This window comes from Triticum dicoccoides, chromosome 2A (genome assembly GCF_002162155.2).
Source record: "Triticum dicoccoides isolate Atlit2015 ecotype Zavitan chromosome 2A, WEW_v2.0, whole genome shotgun sequence".
NCBI classification, from domain to species: Eukaryota; Viridiplantae; Streptophyta; class Magnoliopsida; order Poales; family Poaceae; genus Triticum; species Triticum dicoccoides.
This window is the reverse complement of record NC_041382.1, coordinates 382,358,980-382,384,265: the sequence shown is the minus strand read 5'-3', so window position 1 is coordinate 382,384,265 and position 25,286 is coordinate 382,358,980.

Sequence of the window (25,286 nt, the reverse complement as noted above, 5' to 3'; positions counted from 1 at the left end):
GGGAGGGGCAAGGCGGCGGGAGGTGGCCGGGTCGGCCACGGCGGCGGCCGGCGACGTACGGGCGCAGGACTGCGCCCAGGGTCGGTGGCAATGGCGCGGCTGGGCTGGCGCGACGCAGTCGGCTGGGCTCTGGGCCGGCCCAGTCGGCGAAGGGATGCTCTTTTTTTTAATAAACTTTTTTTCAGAGAACTAAAATAATAAAAACAAAATAACTCAAAATATTATATAGGCATATAATATATCAAAATTTTCAGAAAAAGATTCTCTACGACATGAACATTTTTATAACTTCAAATAAAATCCACAAAAATTCAGATAAATCAAAGAGTGCTACTGGTCTAATAAAAACTCAATAAAATCATTTAAAAAAAACCAAAATGATTTCAAATTAATTTTTCTCCAATTTTCTATTGTAGGGAATCATGTTACCCTAATTTCCATATATTTTATTTTTGGAGAAAAATAATTTGAATAAAACTCAAATATCTCCAAATTGAAAATAAATTCAAATGAACTTTGAATTTAATTCTTTGAACTCCCAACTCATATTTCATATAATTTGAAGAAGTCATTTTATCTTCGCTCGTGAAAATCATTGAGTTGCATAAAGTTGCAGAATTGGAAATATTTTCCAAATGAAATTCAAATATTTTCAACAACCCTTTTCATTTAATTTAAATGGAAGAAGTCATGTCATCTTCTCTCTAGGATTTTGGGTTGAAAAGAATTTGAATTTGCAGAGATCAGAAAGCAAATATGAAAGTTTGGGAAAGTCCTTTTATTCCCTCTCATTTAACTTTCAAAAATTTCGAATTCACTCCCTTTGAGTCAATCAATCAAATCTATCTATTTATTATAACATTCCAAAATTTAGAATTTTGGGATGTTACAAACCTATCACCCTTAAAATGAATCTCGTCCTCGAGATTCGGAGAGGCTAGAAAGAAATAGGTTAGGGTTTGGGGTCTTCTCAAAATCCATCGATCATCCCAGGGGTTTGGGGTGCTACCACCCTTAGAAGCATGGTTACTGTTCCATCAAAACTCATATACTCCATCCTTATTCTTGATAGTGTCGGTCTTCTCAGATCCTCGAGAAAATTCCTTCTCTGAGCTCTTCCGGTAGTGGTATAACCTTTTCCTCAATTCTTCTGTCTTTCATCTAGGTAAGGTTATTCCGAGACCGGGTCTTCTTAGAGGACGGGCCTGGCGCCAAAACTAAACAACTATCGATATCTCATGGTGGTCAACAATTTATGGTTTCTCCTGCAGGAAATGGGTCTGGTTGATCCTCACCGTATAACCTACGGTTGGCAACAACTGCCGTGTACAAGAGAAAAATTTCTTATACCATTCTAAGGTTTAAACAGGGTTTTGATCGTCGTCTCTCTACTATAGGCAAGTCACTCATATTTACCATCCCATATAGCAAGGCGAATAATAAGAGTAAGTCGGTATGGTGATCAATCCATCCCGCACCCAAATCATTACCTTGTATACAGTTTAGCGAATCTCGCATTCTAACACTCGGTCATCCTCACAAGCATTGCAGAATTTCTCTTGTCAATGAACTAAGTTCAGAAAATTCCATGGATTCTGCAAGCTAAACAAACATCTATCGTTCCTTCACAACTCTCAGGTTTTGCTTACTCCTATAAGATCGTCTGTCGATAAAATCGTAACTTCTTTCAGGGTTTTTCCTTCAGCAAGAATGTGCTTGCTTCTTGGCAGGTCCTGGGCCTGTGGGTTATGGCACACCTCGTCACTTGTAGTCCTTGAACTTATCATTGGGCAACTGATCATTATTCCAACTTCCAACTTCCTAGTATTCTTAAATCCATCCAATTGTACTATCTTCCTTCATTCTATTGGCACCAAACCAAGACGTGAGTACTCAGACTTGTCATGGGGTTGCCATTGCTCCATATTACCAACATCATACCTCCTTTATATCCAATAGTACTTCATCTCTTCATCCTCGTGGGATATCCCACATACCGAGATAAAAACTTATACTTATGAAGTCCATATTCCTCTTCGTGGAACATTATTATCCTTTCCAGGGTCAAGCGTCCTTACAAGGGAATATTGGCCATCTCTGCATGGCACTTCTTCAATTGGGAAACGTGAAACACATCATGAACTCCTAACAGTCCTTCGGGTGACTCCATCTTGTTGGCCACTTCTCTCATACGCTCCAAAACTCTGTATGTCCTACAAATCTTGGGGCAATTTTTTTAACTCCAAATCGTTTAACTCCTCGCAGATGGGTCACACGAAGACATGCTCTGTCTCCAATTTCATAGACTTCCTCCTTGAGTTTTTGAGTCTACATAACTCTTCTGTCTGGACTGAGCTACCTTCAGTCTATCTCGAATCAACTTAACATTCTCTTCTGACTCCTTTATCACTTTTGGTCCAATAACTGACGGTCTCCAACTTCATCCCACACACTCTTGGGGTATCACACATATCGAGACAAAACTCATATTCATTTTGTCTGAAATCCACTCAGTGGAGTATCCTTATATTTTCCAAGAGTCAAGGGTTCTTATAGGGTACTACCACCCTTAAAATGCACAAATCTTCCATAGACCATATTTCTCATATCCTCGAAAACGGTCAACATCCTTATTCATAGAGTAACAACTCATAAAATCCATATCAGTACCAACACTGCTAACTTTATTAATTCTCAAATCATTACAATCTCCTGTTTTTCCATTACATGCCTCAACTCAACACCTCAATTTAAAGGAAAATGTTCCCACTACTACTACTACTATATTTCTTCTGTTACAAACTCAACTATTTATCACAAGTCTCCTTCTCCGTCGGACAATCTCTGGCAAAGTGCCCTGCTTCATTACAACGGAAACATATTACTTCTGACAGGTTTCGAGGTTTCCTTGTGATTACGTAGCCTACTTGGGTCCTTGGCTTCCTTTTTGGGCAATTGCTGAGGTAGTGCCCTGACTCCTTGCACTTATAACAGGTGACATGACTCAGATCCTTCCTGGATTCCAATCTACTTCTCTTTCTGGACTTTTCCATTCCCATCAGAGCTTCTACTTCCGGTGGGTCATACTCTACTTCCTCTGTCGGGAATTCTACTAAATCCCCATTCAAACAATTCTGGGAGATGTGTCCTTCTTCTCCACATGAATAGCATGACTTGGTGCAGGGTTTAATTGGCTCTTCTTTGGGTGTGTCCTCCACATCTTCCTTCATCACAGGTTCTTCTAAACTTTCCATAAGGGCTCCTCTCGTTGCTTCTTTCTTCTGCTGGATGGTTCTTTGTACCATGGGGTAAATGTGACACTGAGCAGGGTAGTGGGTAGTCCCTTCACACAAGAAACAAGTGATCTGCCTAGTTGGGCATTCTTCAGCTGGGTGACTTCCTTCACAATTAGGGCATTCATCCTTGTGTTCTTTATGGTTGTGTCCTATTTCTCCACAAATCTTGCATGCACAAGGTTTCTTCATATCTTTTCCATAAGGCTTCAACTTCTGGGACACAAGTCGAGACTTTGGCAGAGTCAACTTAAATTCTTTCCAAGTGGTTTACTCCTTGCCATCCATTGATGGTTTGGTACATCCTCCACCAAGTAGTAGCACCTCTTTCAAAGCACTGAAGAGCATGCTGGGTCATATCATGTCCAACTATAGGGTTATTCTCCATGTGATCCTCCATGTTCTGAATCCATCGGTCTGTCTCCAACTGACTCATCGGTCCAGAAAATACAAGCTCATCTCCATTCATCCTCTATTGGGTCCAAGGGTTTTGGGGTGAGATAAGAGGGATAGAGAGGGATACACACAATGCAAACAACAGTTTTTGAAAAGACAGATTTTATTGTGGCTGTCGAGAAAGACATCAAACAAATGACAGCTTACAATTGTCGCATCTAACGTAGGTATATAACAGGGGTTTGGTCTTCTAAAGGTCAATAAATCTTCAACGTCTCCAAATTCTTCAAGCCTTGTTCATGCCTCCAATGGCTTCTTCCGATCATGCTTGTCTTTCTCAAGTTCTTTTGCCAGATCAATCTCTGTTGACGTGAAATCTCTCGTGACTTCCTTTAATATTCCGGAGTTGAATTTCAACTTCTGGTTTCAACATCCTTCACATGAACCATGGTCATACTGTCCTTCAGTTCCTGACAATCTCCTGTATCTCAAGGTTTTACTTCTCTAGTTTGGCTGCTTTCAACTTCTGGTCTTAAGTTCTTCACGAAATGCTTCCTTATCAATTAATGCTTCTTTTAGGTCCATCTTAACTTCTTGATGTAACACTCCAGATCCTGGTGATACACTGGCTAAGGTTAAAACTTCATCTTGCTGATAGGTGCTCCATCAGCCTTCTACCATTTAATCCTTCCATGCATATGCGTGCTTAACTCAGCACGGTGACAATAGCATAAGCGGGTGATAACCTCATGGATAGCTGTGGTTGTTCTCTTGTCATTTCCATGAGTTATCTCTCCATAGTTGATATCTCCTGCCTTTGGGTTTTCCTTGACAAATCCTTGAGTTCTTAACTCTACATGCTCCGGTCTTTCTCCAACACACCTTGATCTCGGGCATTGACAACTTCCATAGTCTTCCAAGTTCCATAAGGGTAGCATTCCTAGGTCATACAAATCTGGGAATTCTTCAGAGCCTTCAAATTCTACTTGTCTTCGGTCTTCAACCGTTGTAGTTTCCATTATTCAGATGCATAGTAAAATTCTCTTCCTTCCGAAGCAGTCTTAGCTGTCCAATATCTTGTACTTCTTGGAGTGGTCTCATCAGTCGAATCCTCGAGTGGTCAAAACGGAAAAAGGGCATGGTCTCACTAAAGGGAATTTTTTGAATAAGCTCAAAAGAGAAGAGAGGTAAAAGGTCTTTTTGAAAGGGAAAGTTGTAGAGAAAAATCTTTGCTATGGGCTTGCCAGTTTCCAGGGTCACGTCCTACAGTCAACATGTGCTCTGATACAATCTTGTAGCGACCCGACCCGAATGGGTCAAGTCTCTGTGCTTAAGTGTCATCCCTGGATCGGTATGCTGACACACACAGTACTCGAGGATTTATAACAGAGGTAAATCACATGTATAAAATAACGTAAATACTATTACCTCAATCCAAAATAGCGGAAGTAACAAGGTTGTGGATTCCCATCAACACCAACGGCAAAGTTGAGTGTAGAAATCATAACCCTAACTTATCACTTACTCGTCGTAAGATAATCCTGCAACATGAGACGTTGCAGCCACAAAGGGTCAGTACATTGAATGTACTGGCAAATTCACACCATAGAGAATGATGAATAAAGACTATCACTACATGCATATTTGGCTGGTGGAAAAAGCTCTATGGTTATAAGGTTTTTGCGTAAAGCCAATTTTTCCCTAGTACAAAGGAATAAATTTTATTTAACTATCATGGTGGTTGTTGAACATTGAGAATGGTTGACAGCATTCTCAATCCCAATTAAGTAACATTATTAAACCCAACAATATTCATTTAAAGTAACGTGATGAGATCAACAGGATAATCCAAGAACTAGATACTCAAGATGTCCATAACCGGGGACACGTCTAATAATGATTAGTTTGTACACTCTGCAGAGGTTTGCGCACTTTTCCCCACAAGACTCGATCTCCTCCGTTGGTTTTCTCGCACTACATGGTGTTTGAGAAACGGATGACCGAGACATAGCATTTCAGAAGCGCTAGCACCTTACGTTGGATAGACTGGTACACCTACTTTCCCCTACATCTGCTAGTCTACCCTGTAAGAGTTTGCACGACTTAATCAACTATGCCAGAGCTCATAATGGCTTGTGGCTGCACACGGAAGTTCTTAGTATGAATAATCTCATGATCCCTTTGAGCCTGGGTGGCGGTCCAAAAGAAAAACAGGAAAGTCCTGGAATACCCAGGTGCCTCAATCCACCCAGATGTGTGTTTAAGTTGCCACCTTAAGTAAACCATTAATTAACAATCTCACATCTGTCATGGATACTCTCAAAACCCAATCCACGTCTACGAGCATAGCATGGCCATGTAAGCATAATGTAAAAGTAACTCCCAAGGTTTGAATGCAGGGCAATAGGTTCCTACCTCATCAACTACTTCCCAATACCCACATGTTATCAATCCTACTCATGCAATGTTTGAGGGTGAAGCTAATGCATAAAAACTGGGTATGGAAGGGGATATGATCAAAGTGTGAACTTGCCTGCAATGTTGATGAAGATGATTCGCACTCAAAACTCTTGATAGTTCTACTCGTCATACTCCGGTCAATCTATCGTAAGTAAGCAATAGTAACCACACATAAGCAATCACTCAAAAGATAAAAAAGAACGAAGAAGACGATTCAGAAACATCAAAACCAAGAAAATAACTCTTGCAACATAAAACAATTTCTAACAGTACCAAAATTATGTGAATTTGGCCTTATTAGAATGTTTAGGTCAAGAGCTTCGATTTGCAAAAAGAATCAACTCAAACGGAGCTACGAAACTCAAGTTATGATCAAACGAAGTTTGAATTCAAATCTGATCTAATTCAAATTTTAAACTTTTCAAAAACATGTTTGAGTTGGATTACTGGATAGAGGAGATCATAACGAAGACGTGGACGTTGGTTTCGTTGGATTTGGACTAACGAGTAAAAAGTTATGAGGGTTTGGAGTACAGGGACAAATCTGTGAAGAAATTTATCACGAATAGGTCCCTGGCCGAAAATTAAACAGAAAAAGAAAAAAAAAACTAAAAGGCGAACGCTCGCTTATAAGGTCTAAACAGTGGACGTTCGCTGTTTAATAAAACCTAAAAAAACAGATCTAGTCTAGGGTTTTTTTAAACCGATCTTAAAATAAAACCGGATCGGACCGGGTTCGGGTTTATACCGGTTTGCAGTGGTTTGGCGGTTTTCGAGAGAAAACCGGCGGCGGCGCGGTTGAACTCCGGTGAGGCGGGACAGCAGCGTGCTCCGGCGAGGGCGGCGCGCGGGCAAGGCGAGCGGCGGCTCTGCGGCGGCGGCGAAGGGGAAAGGCGGAGCGGCGGAGCTGCGGCGACGGCTTCGGTGAGATGCGGCAGCGGCGCGGCGGACGAGGGAAGTGCAGCGGCGGCGCGAGGAGAGAGCGGGCGGCGGCGGCCCGCTATTTATGGAGGGAGGGGGCGACGCGGTGGCGTGCGGGAGGGGCAAGGCGGCGGGAGGTGGCCGGGTCGGCCACGGCGGCGGCGGCGACGTACGGGCGCAGGACTGCGCCCAGGGTCGGTGGCGATGGCGCGGCTGGGCTGGCGCGACGCAATCGGCTGGGCTCTGGGCCGGCCCAGTCGGCGAAGGGATGCTCTTTTTTTTAAATAAACTTTTTTTCAGAGAACTAAAATTATAAAAACAAAATAACTCAAAATATTATATAGGCATATAATATATCAAAATTTTCAAAAAAAGATTCTCTACGACATGAACATTTTTATAACTTCAAATAAAATCCACACAAATTCAGATAAATCAAAGAGTGCTACTGGTCTAATAAAAACTCAATAAAATCATTTAAAAAAAACAAAATGATTTCAAATTAATTTTTCTCCAATTTTCTATTGTAGGGAATCATGTTACCCTAATTCCATATATTTTATTTTTGGAGAAAAATAATTTGAATAAAACTCAAATATCTCCAAATTGAAAATAAATTCAAATGAACTTTGAATTTAATTCTTTGAACTCCCAACTCATATTTCATATAATTTGAAGAAGTCATTTTATCTTCGCTCGTGAAAATCATTGAGTTGCATAAAGTTGCAGAATTGGAAATATTTTCCAAATGAAATTCAAATATTTTCAACAACCCTTTTCATTTAATTTAAATGGAAGAAGTCATGTCATCTTCTCTCTAGGATTTTGGGTTGAAAAGAATTTGAATTTGCGGAGATCAGAAAGCAAATATGAAAGTCTGGGAAAGTCCTTTTATTCCCTCTCATTTAACTTTCAAAAGTTTCGAATTCACTCACTTTCAGTCAATCAATCAAACAATCAATCAAATCTATCTATTTATTATAACATTCCAAAATTTAGAATTTTGGGATGTTACATTCGGAGTCCCAGATGAGATCATGGACATGACGAGGAGTCTCGAAATGGTCAAGACATAAAGATTGATATATCAGACCATGTTATTCGGACACCGGAAGTGTTCCGGATGGTTTCGAGTAAAACCAAAGTGATAGACGGTTACCGAAACGCCCCCGGGAAGTTAATGGGCCACCTTGGGCCTTAAAGGAGAGAGGGCCGGCCAGGAGGTGGCCCCCTAGTCCGAATTGGACAAGGGGTGGGGGCGGCATCCCCCTCCTTCCTTCTCTCCCCTTCCTCCTTCCTTCCCCTCCTTGTTGGACTAGGAGTAGGTCCCCCCGCCCTTGGGGCGCGCCCCTTGAGGCCGGCCGGCCCCCTCCTCCCCTCCTTTATATACGGGGGAGGGGGGCACCCCATAGACACACAAGTTGATTTCTTAGCCGTGTGCGGTGCCCCCCTGATGACCCACAAGTATAGGGGATCTATCGTAGTCCTTTCGATAAGTAAGAGTGTCGCACCCAACGAGGAGCAGAAGGAAATGATAAGCGATTTCCAGCAAGGTATTCTCTGCAAGTACTGAAATAAGTGGTAACAGATAGTTTTGTGATAAGATAATTTGTAACGAGCAACAAGTAACAAAAGTAAATAAGATGCTGCAAGGTGGCCCAATCCTTTTTGTATCAAAGGACAAGCCTGGACAAACTCTTATATGATGTAAAGCGCTCCTGAGGACACATGGGAATATCGTCAAGCTAATTTTCATCACGTTCATATGATTCGCGTTCGGTACTTTGATAATTTGGTATGTGGGTGGACCGGTGCTTGGGTACTGCCCTTACTTGGACAAGCATCCCACTTATGATTAACCTCTATTGCAAGCATCCGCAACTACAACAAAAGTATTAAGGTAAACCTAACCATAGCATGAAACATATGGATCCAAATCAGCCCCTTACAAAGCAATGTATAAACTAGGGTTTAAGCTTCTGTCACTCTAGCAACCCATCATCTACTTATTACTTCCCAATGCCTTCCTCTAGGCCCAAATAATGGTGAAGTGTCATGTAGTCGACGTTCACATAACACCACTAGAGGAGAGACAACATACATCTCATCAAAATATCGAACGAATACCAAATTCACATGACTACTAATAGCAAGACTTCTCCCATGTCCTCAGGAACAAAAGTAACTACTCACAAAGCATAAACATGTTCATAATCAGAGGGGTATTAATATGCATATAGGATCTGAACATATGATCTTCCACCAATTAAACCAACCAGCATCAACTACAAGGAGTAATTAACACTACTAGCAACCTACTAGCACCAATCCCGGACTTGGAGACAAGAATTGGATACAAGAGATGAACTAGGGTTTTGAGATGAGATGGTGCTGATGAAGATGTTGATGGAGATTGCCCTCTCCCGATGAGAGGAGCGTTGGTGGTGATGATGGCGATGATTTCCCCCTCCGGGAGGGAAGTTTCCCCGGCAGAACAGCTCCGCCAGAGCCCTAGATTGGTTCCGCCAAGGTTCTGCCTCGTGGCGGCGGAGTTTCGTCCGAGAAGATGGCTTATGATTTTTTTCCCATCGAGAGACTCCATATAGCAGAAGATGGCCACCGGAGGGCCACCAGGGGGCCTACGAGGTAGGGGGCGCGCCCAGGGGGGTAGGGCGCGCCCCCACCCTCGTGGGCAGGGTGTGGCCCCGCTGGTAAAGTTCTTGCTCTCAATATTTTTTATATATTTGGAAAACATCTTCCGTGAAGTTTCAGGACTTTTGGAGCTGTGCAGAATAGGTCTCTTATATTTGCTCCTTTTCCAGCCCAGAATCCCAGCTGCCGGCATTCTCCCTCTTTATGTAAACCTTGTAAAATAAGAGAGAATATGCATAAGTATTGTGACATAATGTGTAATAACAGCCCATAATGCAATAAATATTGATATAAAAGCATGATGCAAAATGGACGTATCAACTCCCCCAAGCTCAGACCTCGCTTGTCCTCAAGCGAAAAGCCAAAATCGAAAAGTATGTCCACATGTTTAGAGATAGAGGTGTCGATAAAAATAAAATACGGACATGAGGGCATGATGATCATTCTTAGAACACCAATTTATGTAATTCTTGTCATATGATCTCTAATGCTTGAGTAATAATTTAATCACAATATCAAGTATGAATCGTAAACTTCATTGAAAACTAACAAACTATAATCTCAGTCATTGAAGCAATTGCAATTTATCATAATATAGGAAAGAGTCAATGTATAAGAGCTTTTCAGCAAGTCCACATACTCAACTATCATATAATCTTTCACAATTGCTGACACTCACGCAATACTTATGGGTATGGAGTTTAATTCGGACACAGAGAAAGATAGGGGCTTATAGTTTTGCCTCCCAACGTTTTACCTCAAGGGTAATGTCAACAGTAATAATTCATGAAAACTCACGTCCAATTAGCCATATATACCAGGATCTTTCCAACATATTGTGCTTGCCAAAGGAATAAAGTGTAAAAAGGAAGGGTGAAAATCACCATGACTCTTATGCAATGTAGGGGATAAAAGTAAAAGATAGGCCCTTCGCAGAGGGAAGCAGAGGTTGTCATGCGCTTTTATGGTTGGATGCACAAAATCTTAATGCGAAAGAACGTCACTTTATATTTCCCCTTGTGATATGGACCTTTATTATGCAGTGTGTCGCTTTTATTACTTCCATATCACACGATCGTATAAAGCTTATTTCCTCCACACCAATCAATCATACATATTTAAAGAGCAATTTTTATTGCTTGCACCGATGACAACTTACTTGATGGATCTTGCTCAATCCATAGGTAGATATGGTGGACTCTTATGGCAAGACTGGTTTGCGGGTGTTTGGAAGCACAAGTAGTATCTCTACTTGGTGCAATGAATTTGGCTAGCATGAGGGATAAAGGCAAGCTCATCATGTTGGAAGATCCAATACAATATAATTCATCTCAGATGTAAGAAAACATAACCCATTACGTTGTCTTCCTTGTCCAATGTCAACTCTTTAGCATGTCATATTTTAATGAGTGCTCACAATCATAAAAGATGTCCAAGATAGTATATCTATATGTGAAGACCTCTCTTTCTTTATTACTTCCTATTAATTGCAACGATGACCAAAACTATGCTTGTCAACTCTCAACAACTTTTATTCATCATACTTTTTCTATGTGAGCTCATTACTCTCCATAAGACTCACATGATCTCTTTGTTTCTTTTTATTTCTTTCTCTTTTCTTTTATTCACTTAGGATCATGGCAAAGTAATCAAGCCCTTGACTCAACACTAATCTTTATTATATAGCTCACGGACTCGATTACATAGAAGGATAATAAAGCAAAACTCACAACTAGATCATACTAAGAACTTTTATTCTACTAGATCAAGATATTACCAAAAGGATCGAACTAAGAAAAATGGTAAAGATAAAAGTGATGGTGATACGATACTGGGGCACTCCCCCAAGCTTGGCAGTTGCCAAGTGAAGTGCCCATACCAGATACTCAATTCTTCTTTGTTGGTGGAGACGGTGGTGATTTTGTTGATGGCATAGGCTTGTCGTCCTTCTTCCAAGGCATAGGCTCACCATCATAGAAAGATGACCGAGTCTCCGGGATCCTCAAATCTATAGTCAAACTCATCCTTTTGAATCTATATTCATACTCACAATTTTGGTTTTGCAGGTCATAGATTTGAGCTTGAAGGTGCTCAATTTTCTCGTGAAGCTTGAAGATGGTCTCCCCGATGTTGTCGGCATCCAACTTGTGTTTGTTGGTGAATTCTGCGATCATCATGTGGTTGGAGTTGAGTCCACGCTCCACCATCCCCTGACACTTGAAAACTTGTTGCTCCATTGCTTCGAACCTCGTCTTCACGCTTCCGGTCCCCTTTGGCCCCTCAGCATCACGGCTGTGCAGCAACCCATCATGCATCTCAATGGTTTGAGGGTGTCGCTGCACCTCCGCGAGGTAAGGGTTGATGACCTTCTCAAAGAACTTGTCCTTGAGAGCACTTGGAGACGCCATGATAATCTAGATCTTTCAGAAAAATAGCTCAACACAAAGACATGAGATTTTTGCATGATACGGGAGTCAAAACCCCTGGGAGATTATATAATGAATTTTTACCGACCAAAATACGTGTTGTGTACGAAAACGGAGTCCGGAGAGCACACGAGGTGCCCACGAGGTAGGGGGGCACGCCCAGGGGGGTAGGGCGTGCCTTCCACCCTCGTGTCCTTCCCGGACTGCTGCTTATTTTTCTATTTTTCTAAATATTCCAAAACAGAGAAATATTGCCTTAAAAACTGTTTTGGAGTCGGTTCACTTACCGTACCACATACCTATTCCTTTTCGGAGTCTGAAACATTCCGGAAAGTGTCCCTTATGTATTCCTCTAGGGTTACGGTTTCAATAACATTGGTTTCAACATTTATGGGATTACCTGAGATATAGTGTTTGATTCTTTGACCGTTCACCACCTTCGGATTTGTGCCTTCGAAGTTGTTGATTTTTATGGCACCAGAACGGTAGACCTCCTCGATAACGTAAGGACCTTCCCATTTAGAGAGAAGTTTTCCTACAAAAAATCTTAAACGAGAGTTGTATAGCAATACATAATCACCTACATTAAACTCACGCTTTTGTATCCTTTTGTCATGCCATCTTTTAACCTTTTCTTTAAACAACTTGGCATTTTCGTAGGCTTGGGTTCTCCATTCATCAAGTGAGCTAATATCAAATAACCTCTTCTCACCGGCAAGTTTAAAATCATAATTAAGTTCTTTAATAGCCCAATAAGCCTTATGTTCTAGTTCGAGAGGTAAGTGACATGCTTTTCCATTGACCATTTATACGGAGACATACCCATAGGATTTTTATATGCAGTTCTATAGGCCCATAATGCATCATCAAGTTTCTTGGACCAATTCTTTCTAGACCTATTAACAGTCTTTTGCAAAATTAATTTGAGTTCTCTATTACTCAATTCTACTTGACCACTAGACTGAGGGTGATAAGGAGATGCAATTCTATGATTAACATCATATTTAGCAAGCATTTTACGGAAAGCACCATGAATAAAATGTGAACCACCATCAATCATTAATTATCTAGGGACTCCAAATCTTGGAAAAATAACTTCTTTAAGCATTTTAATAGAAGTGTTATGATCAGCACTACTAGTTGGAATAGCTTCTACCCACTTAGTAACGTAATCAACAGCAACTAAAATATGTGTATATCCATTAGAAGAAGGAAAGGGTCCCATATAGTCAAACCCCAAACATCAAATGGTTCAATAACAAGTGAATAATTTATAGACATTTCTTGACGTCTACTAATATTACCAATTCTTTGACATTCATCAGAAGATAAGACAAACTTGCGGGCATCCTTAAAGAGAGTAGGCCAATAAAAACCAGATTGCAGTACCTTATGTGCAGTTCTATCTCCAGCATGGTGTCCTCCATAAGCTTCAGAGTGACACTTGCGTAGGATCTGTTCCTGTTCATGCTTAGGTACACAATGTCTAATAACACCATCTACTCCTTTATAAAGATGTGTGTCATCCCAAAAGTAATGCCTCAAATCATAGAAGAACTTTTTCTTTTGCTGGTATGTGAAACTAGGTGGTATAAACTTAGCAACAATTTAATTAGCATAATCAGCATACCATGGAGCAGTATGAGAAGCATTTATGCCATTTAATTGCTCATCAGGAAAGCTATCATCAACTAGTATAATGCCCGTGCGTTGCCACGGGCTTTTTAGTTTGTTCTAATCCAATTGCACCTATGAATACATTGCATATTTGTCTCTCGTTTCCCACTTTGTCTATCACCCTCCATCTCTCTCTCTAACCTTCTCTTTCTCACTCTTGCTTCCTCTTTCTTTCTAGCCCTCTCTATCTCTCCACGACACAATCCCCTAATGACGAAAAAGCCCCCCCCCCCCGCTTTATATTATAAAGCAACCATCACCTCATACATTCGAGAAGACCGATACACACACCCAAAGCAAGATACAAAGGTGCCGACAAACCATCCCAACGACTACCAAGCATACTACGAATGAGCACAGAAGAACCGCTTCTAGCCGACGGACCACCACATGGGTGATCCACCGAGGAGAGGTGAGATGGCTAACGCCAGAGCGGTGACTCCAAAACGGCGCCTCCAAGAAGGGCAGGACCAGGATAGCTGCCACCGTCTCGCCGGGACACACTGCCGTTGCCGTTGCCGCAATCTTTATTGCTGGTGCTGGTGCTGGTATCTTCCTCCTTCATGCTTAATTCTATCACCGAGCCACATTTTACCTGATTTAGTAATTTCAATGTACCGACATTATTTGTAGCACAAACCAAGCAGTGAAACATGATTTTAGAAGAGTTAAGATATATGTGGGACAGTGTGTCGTGTCACTTTCATATGCTTTCTTAAATGACCAAAAGGAATGGGGACTTCAGTTTTCACAAATGAGGAATCTTAAAATGGTACGATTAATGAATAACAAGAGCTAATTCTTCAATTCCAACTAATTTCCTGGATTTCAAAGCAAAGCACCAATGCGCCATGACATTTGTCTGTATCACACTCCACCAACTAATTTCGCATCATGCTTCGAAGCTACCGTGTCTACAATTTTGAACTCAATGGCATAGTAATTTGGTACAAGATAAATGTAGTTGCACACAACACCTCTTCATAATGGCCGGAGCACCATGGTAACCGCACAAGCGAGAGCACAAGCCATCCTCCATCTCCAGTCGCACAAACACACTCAATATAATTTTTCAAATAAAGCATGCCTCATCTTCAGTCGCACAAACACATTCGATATAAAGTCCTTTTATCAAGTTAAGACATCTATATCTTGCAAATAAAGCATGCCCCATTAATATAATTTCTCATAAGTTGATAAAAGGAGAAGCATACACATAGAAAATAATTTGACTATTTGTGTGAAACAATTCTAACACAAACACACCCACATGGTAGCAAGTTTTCTAACCTAGACAAGTTGTCTGCAACGGGGTTCTCAGCTCCCTTTCTATCAACAATATGCAAATCAAATTCTTGTAGCAAGAGAACCCATCTAATAAGTCTAGGTTTAGCATCTTTCTTTTCCATAAGATATTTAATAGCAGCATGATCAGTGTGAATAGTTACTTTAGAATCAACAATATAAGGTCTAAACTTATCACAAGCAAATACAACTGCCAAGAATTCTTTTTCAGTAGTAGCATAATTTCTTTGAGCATTGTCTAGAGTTTCACTAGCATATTGAATAACATTTAGTTTCTTATCAACTCTTTGTCCTAGAACAACACCTACAGCATAATCACTAGCATCACACATAATTTCAAAGGGTAAATTCCAATCAGGTGGCTGAACAATAGGTGCGGAGATCAACGCTTTCTTAAGTATTTCAAATGCTTCTACACAATCATCATCAAAGACAAATGGTATATCTTTTCGTAATAAATTAGTCAGAGGCCGAGATTTTTTTGAGAAGTCCTTAATGAACCTCCTATAAAAACTGACATGACCAAGGAAACTTCTTATACCTTTAATGTCCTTGGGACATGGCATCTTTTCAATAGCGTCAACCTTGGCTTTATCAACTTCAATACCTCTTCCAGAAACTTTATGCCCCAAGACAATACCTTCATTAACCATAAAGTGGCACTTTTCCCAATTCAAGACAAGATTAGTATCTTCACATCTCTGCAAAACTCGATCAAGGTTGCTCAAGCACTCATCAAAAGAAGATCCATAGATGAAAAAGTTGTGACGCCCCGTGACCGATGTGCTAGGTGTCTTCCAGATATTCATTGTTGTTGCCTTATCTTTCGCTTGCGTGTTGCATCTTACCATGTCATCATCCGCATTGCATCATCATGTTTTCAAAACTTGCATTCGTCCCGTTCTCCTCGTTCCGTCCGTTGTCCGTTCTAAGCCCAGACACACTTGCACGCCCCCGCGACATGTCCGAAATATTATTTTATAAGTGGCTGAAAAATGTTCTCGGATTGGGTTGAAAGTTGGCGTGCGGTCTTATTGTAGTGTAGGTAGGCAGCCTGCCAAGTTTCATCGCTTTCGGAGTTCGTTTGATAGCCCAACCGTTAAACTATAGCGGCATTATAGCCGATCTAACGTCGGACGTTTTCGGTCAACAGAAACAGTCGCCGGGCCTCTCTCTCTTCTCTTATCTCATCTCGAGCCCTTCTGCACAGTCCACTACTCACCGCCAGGCCCTACCTAACCTCTCTCGTCAGCCCGCGACCCTCCTCGTGCGCGCCTGAAAGCTGTCCCGGACTCGAACAGGGCTGTCGTCACCGTTGGATCCGGATCATCCCCAAACGTCTACAAAACATCTATGTTTTGTTTATTGGACTTCCTAACCTATATTTTCTCTGTCGTCTGATTTAGATCGAAGGGCTTCCATTAGTCTGCATATAGACCCACTCACTTTATATACCAGCAACCCTAAAACCTAGGAGTTTGTCCCCATCGCCGCCGCCATCTGGCCAAATCCCCCCTTGGGATCTCCCCTGCCCGATCCAACCCACCAACCAGCGCAACCCCCTCCTCCTTGCTCGATCCCTCGTGCCCGAGGAACCAGCGTGCCCGAACCACCTTGCTTCCCTTTTCCCGAGCGCCTCAGCCTACCCCTCGAGCCGGAGCTCGCCGTCGTCGGTGAACAGCAGCAGCAACCGAGGCCCGCTGGGTTTCCCCTCTATTTCCTTCTCGTCCTTCCCCTTCCCCTGTCTCTCCCTCACATCTCTCTCTCTCTGAACCAGGACGCCGCCCCATGGCCTCCAGCTCGCCGGCGCCGCACACAGGAGCCCACCTGCGCCGAGCCACCCAGCGCCGTTTCGCCGCCTCCGTCTTGATATGGTTCCGGCCCCGACGCCCATCCTCGAGGCTCCCTCTTCAACCTCCCGCGGACCGCCGCGGCCTCTACTTCAGGAAACTACACCTTGCCGCCCTGGCAAGCATGGCCTCGCCTTCGCGCCTCCGACGACCGGCCTCGTCGTCACCGGCTACCCTAGGCAGGCCCCATCGCGCCCCTGGCATCTCCCTCACCGTCTCTTTCTTCCCCACTTCCTCGTTTGCTTCTCTGAATTCCATGTCTTCGATCTTCAGGCAACAGCCGACGCCGTGGATGCCAACCGCCAAGCCGTCACCTTCCACCGCCGTCCTTGCTTTGGATCCGGCCGGTTCCCGTGGTCCCTCACCCCGCCGAGTCCCTCTGCTGTCTTCTGCTCCGCGCCGCTGCTTCCCCGGTGTCCAGAGGAGGACGAACGCCTCCACGCCCCGCGTCTTGTTCTGATCAAGAACGAGCGACTGCGCCATATCCTCCCCGCCTCGCGTTGACCATGCCAGTGCCAGTGCCAGGGCCAGCCCGCTTCTTTGCCAAGACGCCGTTTTAGCCCACCAGAACCGCCGGCTCATGAGGCCTGGTGAGCAGCCCCTGTCCCTGTGCACTTTTGGGCCGGCCAGAGTCGGCCCGGAATATGTTTTTTTCGCAGAACGAGTTTCCTATTTATTCAGAGACTTTAGGTTTTGCAGAAAACCCCCCGAGCATCATGCATATAATAACTCTCGAACCGTGCATCGGATTAAAACAAACTTAATATGAAACTTGCTTAGATTTTCATCTAGTTTAATTATATGCAACTTTCATCTATGTTTAAAATGTTTAAGATGCTGTTTGTTTAAATTTGCTTAAATAACTTGCTAAAATGCTTTAATTCATAACTAAATAACCGTAGCTCCGATTTTAACAAACTTTATATGTAAATGGGGTAGAATTTTGCCTAGCTTAACATGGTGGCATCGCTTTGCATGTTTAAAAATTCTAAAATATGGCTTAGGGCAGATCAGTGCCAAACCTAAAATATGCATATGGGGTTTTTCCGGAATTGTTGTTTGTTATTTCCGGCCTCATTTAAACTTGCCTAGATAGATAGTTTCTTCATGCTTCACCTCTTGCCATGCTAACAACATTTAACCTTGTTGGGTACATAAACGAGAGAGAACTAAATAAGTCATGTGGTGTTTTCTTCAATATGCAACTCCGTTGCATATTGAGCTCCACTTAATTTGTAGGGTTGTTTGTGCACTTTGCCATGCCATGCCATGTATCATTAAACCGGACATGCATCATACTTGGTTGTGTATCATGCCATGTCCATGTGTTGTTTGTTTACTATGTTGTGTGCTTCTTTCCGGTGTTGCTTCTTCGGGTTGGTTCTGTTAATGTCGCGTTTGTGAGGACTCGTTCGACTACGTCCGTTTGTCTTCTTCATGGACTCGTTCTTCTTCCTTGCGGGATTTCAGGCAAGATGACCATACCCTCGAAATCACTTCTATCTTTGCTTGCTAGTTGCTCGCTCTTTTGCTATGCCTATGCTGCGATACCTACCACTTGCTTATCATGCCTCCCATATTGTTGAACCAAGCCTCTAACCCACCTTGTCCTAGCAAACCGTTGTTTGGCTATGTTACCGCTTTGCTCAGCCCCTCTTATAGCGTTGTTAGTTGCAGGTGAAGATTGAAGTTTGTTCCTTGTTGGAACATGGAGATGTTGTACCTTGTTGGAACATGTTTACTTGTTGGGATATCACAATATCTCTTATTTAATTAATGCATCTATATACTTGGTAAAGGGTGGAAGGCTCGGCCTTATGCCTGGTGTTTTGTTCCACTCTTGCCGCCCTAGTTTCCATCATATCGGTGTTATGTTCCCGGATTTTGCGTTCCTTACGTGGTTGGGTTATAATGGGAACCCCTTGACAGTTCGCCTTGAATAAAACTCTTCCAGCAAGGCCCAACATTGGTTTTACCATTCGCCACCTAGCCTTTCCTTTCCCTTGGGTAGGCCTGCCCAAGGGTCATCTTTATTTAACCCCCCCGGGCCAGTGCTCCTCTGAGTGTTGGTCCGAACTGAGCTGCCTGCGGGGCCAAGTCGGGGAAACTTGAGGGTTGGTTTTACTCGTAGCTAGTCTCATCTGAGTGTGCCCTGAGAACGAGATATGTGCAGCTCCTATGAGGATTTGTTGGCACATTCGGGCGGTGTTGCTGGACTTGTTTTACCATTGTGGAGGATGTATTGTAACCTGGATGCCGAGTCTGATCGGATCGTCTTGGGAGAAGGAATATCCTTCGTTGACCGTGAGAGCTTGTGATGGGCTAAGTTGGGACACCCCTGCAGGGATTTGAACTTCGGGAAGCTTTGCCTGCGGTTATGGGCAGATGGGAATTTGTTAATGTCCGGTTGTAGAAAACCTGAAGTTTATCTTAATTAAAATGCATCAACCGCGTGTGTAACTGTGATGATCTCTTCTCGGCGGAGTCCGGGAAGTGAACATGGTGTTGGAGTTATGATTGGCGTAGGTTGTTCTAGGATCACTTCTTGATCATAGTTGTTCGACCGTGCTTTGCCTTCTCTTCTCGCTCTCATTTGCGTATGTTAGCCACCATATATGCTAGTTGCTTGCTACAGCTCCACCTCATACCTTTTACCCTTCCCATGAGCTTAAATAGTCTTGATCGCGAGGGTGTGAGATTGCTGAGTCTCCGTGGCTCACAGATACTTCCAAAACCAGCTTGCAGGTGCCGATGAGACTGTGCAGGTGACGCAACCAAGCTCAAGGAGGAGCTCGATGAAGATCTTGTCCTTTTTGTTGTTTCATTCTAGTTGATCAGTAGTGGAGTCTAGTTGGGGTCGATCGGGGATCTGTGTAGCATTTGGGGTAGTCTTCTTTTATTTTGGCTCCGTAGTTAGGGCCTTGATTGTATCTGGATGATGTAATGCTTTATTCATGTAATTGTGTGAAGTGGCGATTGTAAGCCAATTATGTATCTCTTTCCCTTATGTATTACATGGGTTGTGTGAAGATTACCTCACTTGCGACATTGCTTTCAATCCGGTTATGCCTCTAAGTCGTGCTTCGACACGTGGGAGATATAGCCGCATTGAGGGCGTTACAAGTTGGTATCAGAGCCTTCCCCGACTTAGGAGCCCCCTGCTTGATCGAATCGCTGGCGTTGTTGAGTCTAGAAAAATATTTTGGGTCTTTTAGGATTATATATATCGAAGAGTAGGATTATTTTTACTCCTCAGTCCCTTCGTCGCTCTGGTGAGGCATCCTAACATAGAGTTTTGACTCTTCTCTTCTCAAATTTCACTAATTTTTTTAGGATCATGCGGGTATCTTGGAATTGTTCCGATGGTTTTGTGACGAGAACATTGTTCTTGGTGCCTCCTGTCATTTAGGGATTGTGGCAGTGTCCCGGGGAGTTGAGCTCCGAGGTGTTGTCGTCACAATTTTATCGTTGCAGTTCTGGAATACCTGAGATTAGTTTCACCGACATCGAAAATCTCTTTTATGCAGTTGTTAGTGAGATAACCTTGACGCCACCCAGTACTGGGGCGGGAGTTCGGGAGTATTGCCATAACTCGTATAACGGATGCTTTTCGAAGGTTGAGGTAAACGATTTCCGAAGGTTTCTTGGTTATGTGTTGAAGGATGGATACAACTGGATGTAGGATTTGCTAGTTTTGGGTGAGATATTATGCTTCCCCTGTATACCCAACACCTGATTGCATAACCGGAAAATTTTGGGAGTTTATAAGTGGGAATTCAAGTAGCTCTTAGGATATCTTTCCGACAGATGTATGATATGAAATTGGGGTTCGACGGCTAGTGGTCCGCCTATTCATGGTTGGTTTTACAGTGGTCTCGTTGTGTCTTAAAGAGTCCTTGGCTATGCCGACTCGGGGACGCTTCGTATGTTATGTGCACTACCTTGTACATGATGGTGCTGTACGATCAAGCCCGTGTAGGCCCCACCACGAAAACTTCGGACGAAATCTCTATCATATGTTTGTTCCGACTTATTTTGCAAGCCAATCCTTTGTTTTTGTTTTGAGTTGTGGTATTCGAGTTGCTTCAGTGTCAAGTGTTGATTCCATACCTTTCCGAACTGGTGTTCTCATACTCCTATGTGAATACTAATCCTTCATGATCATCGAGATTGTCATGTCAATCCTTTTCACCGGTGTGTTTCTCTTCAAGTGGATCCGAACATTTCAACATCCGCAAGATCAAGTATCAGTTCTTCTCAACGGTGTTTGTTTCATCCGTCTCCAAGTTGCCTTTGTTTTTCCCGCCCACCCACCCTTTTTCTTCAAGGATTAAGATTTATTTATCAAGTATCTATCTTATGATTATGAAGTCTCTCCATTCTTTTCCGTCAATGTTCTTACCTGGTGATTCTCATGAAGATTCTAACAGAGCTTCTAGTTCGTCATTCCTCATTCCTTTTCTTCTCCGGTGGATTCAATTCAAACTTTGTTGATCATATCCTTTCCTTGTTTCAATACCTCCTCATGCCGGCGCACCTCTTAATCTTCCACTTTTCACTATTCGATTGTTCCGGAGTGCTCAAGATACCTCGGAGATTTGTGTTTCCACTCTGCATTCATTCAAACTCTTTTGAGGATGTTATCTCTTTCAATTCATTTAATTCAACCGATGCAATCTCTCCTTCAAATCGTTCAACGGTGTATCTTTTGAGTGGGCCCTAACCCACAGGTCTTTTCCCAGGATCTTACTGACTCTTCTTATTTTTCCGGAGCTTCTCAAATTCTTTTCTAAAGTTTGACGTAAGAATGAATTATCATAAGTCTTATGTTTTTCTCCAAGATCGTCCACATTCTTTTCATCGTTGGCTCAACATCTTCGCTTTTGATTCTTTCGGAGTGTCTCAACAATTCATGGTGGTGCTTCTCGTCGTCATTCTCGGATTTTGAAGACCGAAGAAGAGTTTCTCTTTAATCTTGCTCCATTCTCTTCAAGATTCATGGTTCTAGCTTGATGCCACCATCTCATTATTATTTTCGGTTGTGGGAATTCTCTTCATCCATCCGGAGCGTTTCATGAGTTGTTTTCTCTTTTCCTTCCTCCGGAGCCCATCATTTCAGAAGACTTATTCATTCTCAGCCTTCAGCTATCATTCTCCAAATCTTACCGGTGCATCATTCAATATTTTCTAATCAGTTCGTGATCCCTTCGTTCACTTGTATCTAAATTCTCTCAAGTATCCTCGTTCATTTCATAATTCTAACCGGTGTTCCTTTATCTTTCTTTCGGTCATTTTAATTCTTACGGTGGTTCGTGCAAGATTCCTCTTCTTTCATTATCATATCAATTCATTCGTTGTTTCGATTCCACCGGTGTTTCATTGAAGGCATTCTCAAGTTGGCGCGATATCTATCTTAATCTTTTCTACGAGAATAAGTAATATGCCAAATCCGTTGCTTGCCATCAATCTAAATTGGGGATGGATACACATAATGTAATTCTTATTCTTGTTTCATCGAGTTTATTCAATTCCCTATTCCGGAGGCTCATCAAATTCCTGATTTCAATTGTTTCATCTTCTCTTTTTCCCGGAGTTCCAACCTTTTTCAATTATTTCACCATGGAGATTCATTTAAATCGGTACAAGGATTCACCTTGTGTTTTCAACTTCTCTTTCCTTCCATTTGATCATTCTTTTGTTTAACGGAGTTCTTCATGAAGGGGCTACAGGATGGTTCATCAAGGCTTTAAATCCTTCTCGAAGTGTTCATCAAGATTCTTTTCAGAGGAGCTCAAGCATTCTTCATCTTGCAATCCGGAGTGCAATTTCTTTCTACCGTATCCTTGGAGGTGGTATTATGTCATTCTTGATAATTTGAGTTCATATTTCATGATTCACATGTTATTAAGAATGAGGTATTTTAAATCCATCAATCTCGTCATTGGAGTTACCTTGGGTTATATTTCACCTAAAGCTTTCCCTAAGGATTGTTGCTATTTATGGTGCTTATAAATGATCCAAGTTCTTCTTTTATCCTCCCGGTGAAATATTTTCTCGGCTCCTTGTTCATATCAATCCAATATTTTTTTCCGTGAGTGGCAAGTTGTCACCTCATAATTTTGACATGTCTTCTATTAGTCCATATCAAGTTTATCCTTTTAGTTGTTGTTTTTCCAACAACTCTGTTCGAACCTTCTCCTAAGGATGCCTTCTCAAACTCTTCTGTGACAGAAGTTGGCATTTGTTTCTCCATTCTTTTATTTCAATTATCTATATTCTATTCTTTCGTTCCGGAGGCATTGTGATGTTGCTCTTTTCAACCCATCATCTAGTTTGTCAGGACCTGTTCTTTTCATGCTTATCCATTTAACCGGAATGTGTGCCCGCTGATCTAGTTCTTTCTTTTATCAAGCCTTGCATATCTTTCCAACCGGAGTGCTGTTCGAATTTGTTCTTCCTTGTTCCTTTTCCTAAGGGAGCGCTTTCAACTTCGTTCATTCTTGTTGCTTTCTTTCTTTCAATGTGTTCAACCTCTCAAGGTTCTTTGGTTTCACTCGTTTGTCAAAGAAGCAACTTAGTTTTACCTCTTCTCTTCCTCTTCCTTTTCCCTCCGGTGCAATTCTAGATCTCGGGACGAGATCCTCTCGTAGTGGTGGAGTGTTGTGACGCCCCGTGACCGATGTGCCAGGTGTCTTCCAGTTATTCGCTGTTGTTGCCTTTCGTGCTACCTGTATGTCGACAATGATCTTTTATCTTTGTAACACACTGACGGTACTCTCTCCATCGACCTTCATCACTGTATCTCTCTCTAAGTATATCTTGCTCCCTGCTATGTGTCTCTAACTATGATTCTCCATGTGGAATCTCTTTCTCTCACGCAAACACAAAACTTTGTCTCCTGGGGTCTCATTTCTCTCTACTATTCCCATGTGTGCCACTCGCACACCCCTCATACAGAGATGTCTTTTGCTCCTTAGATATGAGAACCTACGACTCTTCCTCTTCAATATCTCTTTCTCACACACAAACACAACTGTCTCCCAGGGTCTCATATTTCTCCATTGTTCTGTTGTATGTCGCTCACACACACCCTCTCTCCCTAGAGATATCTTGTGTTCCCTCATATGTCTCTCTAGCTATCACTCTCGTTGTGAAATATCTTTCTCTCTCGCAGACACAAAACTCCGTCTCTATGGATCTCATTTCTCTCTGATATCTGTTTGTATGTGACTCACACGCACCCTCTCTCTATCTCTCTCACACCCACAGACATAACCCAGCCTTCTGATCCACTCGACTCCTATCTCTAACACACACTAGCTAGCATCTTTATCTTTCTATTTATCTGTTTCTCCATCAACCTTCTTTCTCTCCCTCACTCTTGATTCCTATCACGCACACTACATATGTTTCTCTCTACATGCAGTCAAGTGCCCTCTCACACACATATATAACTTCACCCTTTGAACCACCCGACGGTCATCTCCAACACCCAAACTAGCGGATGTCCCTCTAGCTAGCATCTCCATCTCTGTATCTATCTGTAGTTTCTCCGTCAACATTTCTTTCTCGCACGGAGTCTTGCTTCCTATCACCCACACTATATATGTCTCTCCATACGTATGCATTCATAGGTTGGTCTCTTTTGCACAATCGTTGCACCTCACTCCCTCTTCTCGCCATAGATGCATGCTCCAGCCCACGCCACTATCTCTTAAAGACAAAAACACATGCTCAATTGTCGGGACTTCTTCCATGCAGTCTCACATGCATGCATATTGTCATATCGATCCGTCTCTCCCATGTCGTTGATCTTATGAGTTATGTCTTCTTTCTTTTATCTTGATCATGCGCGCGCGCACACACACACACACATCCCACGTATACATGTAAACCTCTCACACATGCACATTCAAGGTCTCTATGTCTCCATACGTAGTTAATTACCCTCAATCCAAACGCCACGTCGAATCGTTCTCCTCTTTTGTGCACATAACTTCCGCCTGGATGGGTAAAACACACACTCACACTTAACAATCTCCTTCTAGCTACCCCCCCCCCCGCCTCTCACTCTTCCCCTATATCCCCGAAACCAATAATACCATCCCTTAGTTTAATTCCCGCCTACATGCACCATCGATATATAGTAGTCTTCCTCGGTGTCTCTCGAACAAACACGTTCTCTCGAAGTCGACTCCTCTCACGCGCACACACCTTCTCTTCCCTCTCTACGGGCATTTTCTCTCTCGCATCCCATCGTTGGTGGCCTCTGCCATACACATCACATCTCTATGAGGAAAGCCATG